We start from the raw sequence: 7340 nt of genomic DNA on the forward strand, positions 1-7340 counted from the left end.
CGCCTGAAAAGAAGATGGCCACGAGACCAGCTAATGTAAAATGTCATTAGAGTGCTACCAATGGGTAATTTCTCTACACGCCTGTAACACTCCAATTTAACTTAGATCAGATTTACTAAATGTATTATAATGTACATTTGTAAATAGCAATAAATAAATATTAAAAATGTAAGAAAGAATTTTTTTGTTTTTAATTTTGTCTTTATAAAAAGATTCAATTACACGCTGTATTATCGAAGTGAAATCGGGAATCTCATATCTGATGAATGTGAGAGGTTATTTACTTAATTTATTCTATTTTGTGAAACAACTTTACATTAATCTTTGGTATTAAAATACAGTTTTAAGTGCTATTCCATTTTTAGATTTCCTCTGCTATAGTATTGAGGAAACGTCGGTATTAGAAATGTTAAAGGAGAGAATATTCAAACCTAATAATCCCTAATCCACTTCAAAAATGAGGGAAAGGGATCTGCCTTGAAAATTATATTTCTAAATGATAAAGGAGGACTAAAAAAAAAGTTAAGACTTAACTCAAAACTAGCTCACGTTTTGTTGTTAATATTGGTTTTTAAAAAAGTCAAAAACTTATTTATTAGTGCCAATGTTTCGGTCGTAATTTCTAGCCATCATCTGGGCTAAAAACAAGATAACAACCAATGAATAAAGAATATATAGAATGATTAAAGTAAATAATTGTACAGAATGAATATAGATAAAAATTAAGTAATGAAAGAAGTGGGAAATAAAAGTATATATAAGTAATTAAATATGTAAGTAAAATAAAGTAATTAATGAAATAAAAATATAAAATTATATAATGCAAAGAATTAACAATTCTCAGTCACTTTTTTTGTAAAAAAATTAAATATTATTATATGTAATTTTTATTGTTTTTAATTATTTTTTTTATAAACAATTTTCTCCATTATATCAGAAGCAATGACTTATTTGTATCAAACTTTATGTTTTAATGTTTTCCTTAAAATAAATTTATTATTAATTAACTGTCCTTAGAAAACGTTAATTGAAAAATTGATCAAGTCAATTCAATTTTACATTCAATCCTTACGTGTTAGAAGAGTAAATATATTTTAGAATTTTTAATATGCATATTGAAATAAGTCTGAATAAAACAAAGAATTTATCGAGAACGACTTAATGAATTTTCATTTATAGATATACTAAATTATTGGAAATAACATTTATTAAAACTTATATTCTCTTTACATTTGCGATTAAATGAACGCTTTTAATGATAATTACATCAATGTATGAAATCCCTATTAACTTTAACGTAAAGTAAATATTTTTTACCAGATGAAATTCCAGCAATTCGGCGTTTTGTAGCCTTGAACATTATCTAGCTTCTTCGGTCTAAATATTTGCTTAATACTTTATTAAGTCCCTACTTAATGTAAGTAGCCACTGCTGTTATCCTTCAAGAACAGTGGGAAAGATAATAGTTTTGTGAATTCTAACTTCTAAGTTTCTGGATAGAAAGCCCCAAATTGTAAAATTTCCTTGCTCTAATTTCGCTTTTATTTCCTTATCAATTTAGTTATTTTTACTGTATTTTATATTTACTGTAAATAGTTAAACCTTTCTACCTGTTAAAATAAATTTCCTCTTGTATATTTATTACTAAAATATTCGTCCTTTCTGCCGTTATTCATATTATATTTTAGGAGCCAACCATTATTACACCATAAGGAGAAGACGTTGATGGACTCAGTTACCATGGAGCTCACGAAGGTGGGGGTGGCTGAGGCGGCGGCGTGGAGTACAGTCGGCTTAGAGCAGCGGGCCCAGCTGCGTCATGGCCTCAACGACCTCTATACTACACTTGAGGAACTACTTTCAGGTACGTCTGTATTACTAACTCAGGATAAAGTAGTATAAGTCGCGAAATTAACGAATAATTTATGTGTTTTTCTAACTGTGGAACATTTAGAAATCGACATAATTCTTCCTCTAAAAAATTTGTTTTTAGTAGATTATTGGAACAATCTAGGGTATAATAAGTCATAATTTCAAAAAACACTAAAGCGTGTAAACATTTAACCTTTCTTAACTACTTTTTACTTACTATTTTTGCTGCATCCTGAGATTTGATAGGTGCATAAAAAAGAATTATAGCCACTGCTGGTTATATTGACAGCTCCCATTCATAAATTGCATATACACTATAAATAGACACACGACCATTCATGATTAGACCTTATCAATATTCTTCATTATTCAACTTTTGGTTAAGGCCATGCAATTTTATTATTTATTTCCATTTATTTATTATAGTTTTTTTAATATATTATACACTCTTTTTTATATATTTTACACTCTTTCTATGTATATTATAATCGTTCTATCATATTTTACAATATTTGTTTCTTGTCCTAATTTAGCCCTACGAAGTGTGGGGAAACTTTGTTTCCCAATAAATAGATTTATTATTATTTTGTTAGCTTTGTTGACCATTACCCGGACCATCCCTACAATTCAAGGAAAACTCTTAAACTTTCTAATTTAATTTTTATCGTCTTCATTATATGATGTCTTACATCCTCCTTATTTTAAGAAAATATCATATTATATAAATATTTTTTTTTTTCTCATTTTCAAATATTTCTTTATTTTAAAATGATTTACACTACACTGACGTTTTGGCGTCCTCTGTCTTCAGTGTACTTCTACAAATTTGAAAAACAATACAAGATAATTATAAAAACCAAGTTAACAATTATTATTTATATATCAGTTAATTTTTTTTAAATATAAATTATCCTATCAAAACAATAATATCCCATATTTTACTAGGTCCTTATGTCTAAAATCCATAAATTTTACATCTTCAATTTTTTTATACTTTAAAATAATTAAAATATTTCGGGAAACCACTACTTCCCTGGTATACCACTTTACCACACTGAAACGAAATTGACCTTCGTCCTGATCCTTGCTATGTTTGCTGAACCTTCAACATATTCACCAGATTATTTTATTTTATTTTATTTTTTTCCTTCTACTTTCCTTTTTACTTTTCTTACTACCACAATATTACCTTTTTTCAATTTATTATAAGTTTAAGTTATTAATGATGTCTGCATAATTTTTTAATGACTTATTTTACCGCATCGGTTTTAAAATTTATAATCCAATTAGAATTTTTTTGTGATATAAATAGCTTATTTTATTCTCCTGCTTTTTGTATTTTTTTTTCTATATCTAAAATTTTTGTTTTCGAAATTGAATTTTTGTTTACTGATTATGCTGTGATGGGCCAACACTTTACCATTTTTCTTGTCCTTGCAATTACTTATATGCTGTTTGATTGTCGTATTCAATTTTTTCCACACGTTCAAAGAGGTAGATAGGTTTAAATATTTAGGTTCTACGGAAACTAAAAAAAAAAAGCTAGGTTGAAGGCGGGAAATGCTTGTTATTTTTCAATTTCGAAATTAGTTAGCTTGCGCCGTCTATCAAAAAATATAAAAATTAGAATTCACAAAACTATTATCCTTCCCACTTTATGGATGCGAGACATGGCCTCTTACACTAAGTTATGAACAGCGTCTTAAGGTTTTCGAAAATAAAGTGTTACGCAAAATATTGGGACCGAAAAAGGATGAACTGACAGGAGAATTTAGAAGATTACACAAAGCTGAATTAAGGGACCAACACCCGGTAAATATAATTCAAGTTATAGCATTGAGGCGTATAAGATGGTAGGGCTCAGTAACTAGTGGATCCCTAAAATGTTAATAAACACTGAACCGACGGGTAAACGTCCGAGGGGTAGACCGAAACGTAGTTGGGAGGATTGTGTTAAAGCAGATTTAGTATAATTGGGTTTGGATGGGCATCACTGAAAGGATGTATGCAGAGAGCGTTTGGTGGTATCAGCATCGAACGTATGGGTGCCTTAGGTTTTCATTATTATTATTCAATTTTTTCAAAGTTGTTCCGATGTACTTCTTATCGCGATCATTGCAATCTATCCTGTACAACACATTAATTTTGTCCATCATTACAATTTTATGTCTTGGTATTACTCAAATATTTGTCGAACTTATATTTTTGTGATAATATTATCATTAGTCCTATATTTTTGTAGAATATTTACTTGTCAGTAACTGTCTTATTGGACTGTCCTGTATATTTCTACGAAATATTTTATTTAACCCCCAGTTTTTAACTGTTAGTATTAATCCATATTATAAGCAAGATATTGTGTGTTTATGATAGCTGTTGCATTATAAAATAATTGTAGCTGTAAGTTTTTTAAATAATGAGAAAAACGCGAATGAACCAGTGCAAGCTAAGACTATAAAAAAAAAGTGGATATCTGATAATAAGTACTATAAAGGCGGATCCACATGTTGGCCGTTCGCCACGAATCGGAGGCTTGTACAAATGCTCGGTAAACAAAGAGCAGCCCATCCACATGTCAGTGTTATTCAGAGAGGCAAGCATGGCGGACGTATAAGTGTTTTCAGCCATTGCACTGGGATTATATTATTTTTATTACAAAAAAAAAATGAAAGGAAATTAAATATAAATAAATAAGATTAAATATAAAACTTATTATAAAAATTCCCAACAAACACCTTTAACCTCCTAACAGCTCTCAGTTGCAACTAGACAAAGAACAATGGTGGAGATGCTACACGAGCGCTCTCACGAACTCCTTTGATCTGTGTCCAAAAAAACGACTCTCGACGGATCGGCAACGAGCCTAGGCCAACTCGTACAAGCCACCCATCCACATGCTCGTGCTTGCTGAGTTTGCCTTGGCTTGGCCAACATGTAGAGGCCCCTTAAAAGATGAAATAGGTTAACAGTCTTATCTATATCTTTTTTATTATTTTTACTTTTATTATTAAGCAGTTTTCTTATTGATGCGTATAAGCCATATTTTGTAATTTATCTTCAGGGGAATCCACTGTTTTTTCTTCTTTTTTTTTTAAATGCCCGTGAATATTATGTATGAGGAGATGGTTGGGAGTGCGATCAATGAAGAACACAAATAAATGAAGAAGTATTCATTAGTGCCAACGTTTCGGCCAGAATTTTTCACCTTCATCACGGCTAAGACCAAAATATATGATAACAAATAATAATGAATAAAATGAATTAAATAATTATTAGAAAATAAGAAAATAACCAACAATATAGATTCATAAATAGCGTTGAAAAAAATTGTGAAGTTTTTACTTTCGTGAAGTCGATAGAAAAGGGAAAATAACAGATAAGCGAAATTTGAATTACTATTGGCGTGGCTTGATATACCTGATGTCTTATCATAAAATGTTAATTTATAGTTGTTCTTATAAAATGTTGGATTTTTGAAAAAATATATCTCTAGATCCATAAGACGCACATAGGTCTGCCAACTGTCAAAATAAAGGAAATTTAACTTACTATAAAGTAGTTTATGACACTTATCTTCGTAGGGATAGTATTGTTTAAGATAATCGCATATAAATATAAATATGGCTCATGAAAATTTGTCCGAACAACTATAAATCAATTTATTTTAGCAAATATCATAAAAACTACTATTCCTACGAAGGTAAAGGTAATAAAAATGTTTATAGTCCATTAAACTAGCTTTAATGTGAGTGCTAATAGACATCTGTACGTCACATAGTTCCTAAGATATAGATTTCTCAAAATAAATTAACTACTAATCTTTCAGTAGATTTTTAAGAAATTTTGCTTTTTAAAAGCTATATCTCGAGAGCTATTGGACGTAAATAGCTCTTTTAGGGCTAATATTTCAGCAAATTTTCTCTTCTTTAAATGTTCTCTTAAATTTTCTAGTGTTGCTGGTAGTTTTTAAGATATAGAGCTCCGAATGAAAAATTAATGTTTTTTTAGGGTTTTAAAACAGCTGCCATTTTTTATTCCCCCAACCTATATTTGGCAGACTCATCAATTTTGACTAGTAATCACGCCTAGTTTTCATTAAAGTAATCAAAAATTTAGGGTGAGATAATTTGCCTTTTTTTTCTTCCCGGCACTTGTACTTTTATTATTGCGATTGAGAAGTAGTTTAAACATTTTTTTGTGAGATGAGAAGATGGTCAGGGGTGTGGTCAGTAAAGATATGCAAATAAGCAAAACTTATTTATTTGTACCTACGTTTCGTCCTGAATTCTAGGCCTTCATCAGGGCTGGAAAACAAAAAAATCAAAATCAAAATAAAATAACAACAATATTATATTTTATCCTATATTAGTATCAACTACTATCTACTTAATTTATTGTATGTATTATGTATATTTCCAAGTTTGTTTGTTATTCTTTTATTTTGATTTTGATTTTTCTCTGGATTAAGATTGTTATCTCGTTTCGTTTTTCAGCTGTAATGAAGGCCAGAAACTACAACTACTAAGATAAACTTCACTGCTTTATAGCCCATTAAACTAGCTTTAATTTGAATGTTAATAGACATATTTATGTCGAACAGTTTTTGAGATATAGATTTCTCAAAATAAATTCACTAACTACTGACCTTTCAATACATTATTATGAAATGTAGCTTTCCAAAAAGCAAAAAAAAAAAAACTTACATAAAGATTTAATGACTAGCAATTGGCGTTTCATCGAATGTGGTAACACTGTTGCTATTGGAAGTCGTTCGGGGAATCCATTGATGGTTTTCGAATAGCCTTTCTAAGAAATATTTACTCATGAATAAATGTGGAATCGATAAAATGTATGTATGTAATTATTTATTTTATATCATTTTTATAATTATGCATTTTATATTTTGCAATAGGCCTATTTTTTCCATTCACGTTAAAACAGTTTTTTTTATAAGCTACAAGTAAGTCAATAACGATGTTTTTATTTCATCTCGAAAAGCTTTCATCTCCTTTTGCGGGTTACATACTAATTTTTTTATATTCTCGTTATTTTATGAATACTAAAGCGTGACTGCTCTGTCTTTGAATAGCAAATTTTTCTTCAGTAATTAGGCTTTGTATCATTATAGTAATAAAAAAACATGTATGATTTTAGAATCGAAAATTTTCAGTTGCGTTTTAACTGTTAAATATGTAAAAACATTGTAGACATAAAGGAACCGTGTATATATCTTGTAGACATATAAGTGTATATATCTTATAGACATAAGTTCTGTTCCGGACGTCAGAGAGTCAACATCGCGGTGTCTCGTTTGATCTTGTGAACAATAGAGTTATTGTTTTGTGTAAGCTGCCGGGTATGTTTAGTGTACTACTGAGAAAACTGGCCAACTGCAGTCTACGACGTTTAAGATTTGTCTTCTAGATTTCTTCGAAGCAAGACCGTTCGTTTTATGTGTTAAACTATAG

General features: G+C 29.6%; 1 protein-coding gene across 1 annotated transcript in view; it reads left to right on the top strand.

Moving 5' to 3' along the window:
* Positions 1 to 1804: 1804 nt before the first annotated feature.
* Cad86C (Cadherin 86C) overlaps positions 1805 to 7340 on the top strand; it is a 68803-nt gene continuing 63267 nt past the window's right edge. Inside the window, exon 1 of the mRNA XM_014427025.2 lies at positions 1805 to 1864. The gene's annotated coding sequence lies outside the window, so the exon portion shown is untranslated. The remainder of the gene's footprint in view (positions 1865 to 7340) is intronic.

This window comes from Halyomorpha halys, unplaced genomic scaffold, assembly GCF_000696795.3.
Source record: "Halyomorpha halys isolate HHAL.00 unplaced genomic scaffold, Hhal_1.1 Scaffold613.1, whole genome shotgun sequence".
Taxonomy (NCBI): domain Eukaryota; kingdom Metazoa; phylum Arthropoda; class Insecta; order Hemiptera; family Pentatomidae; genus Halyomorpha; species Halyomorpha halys.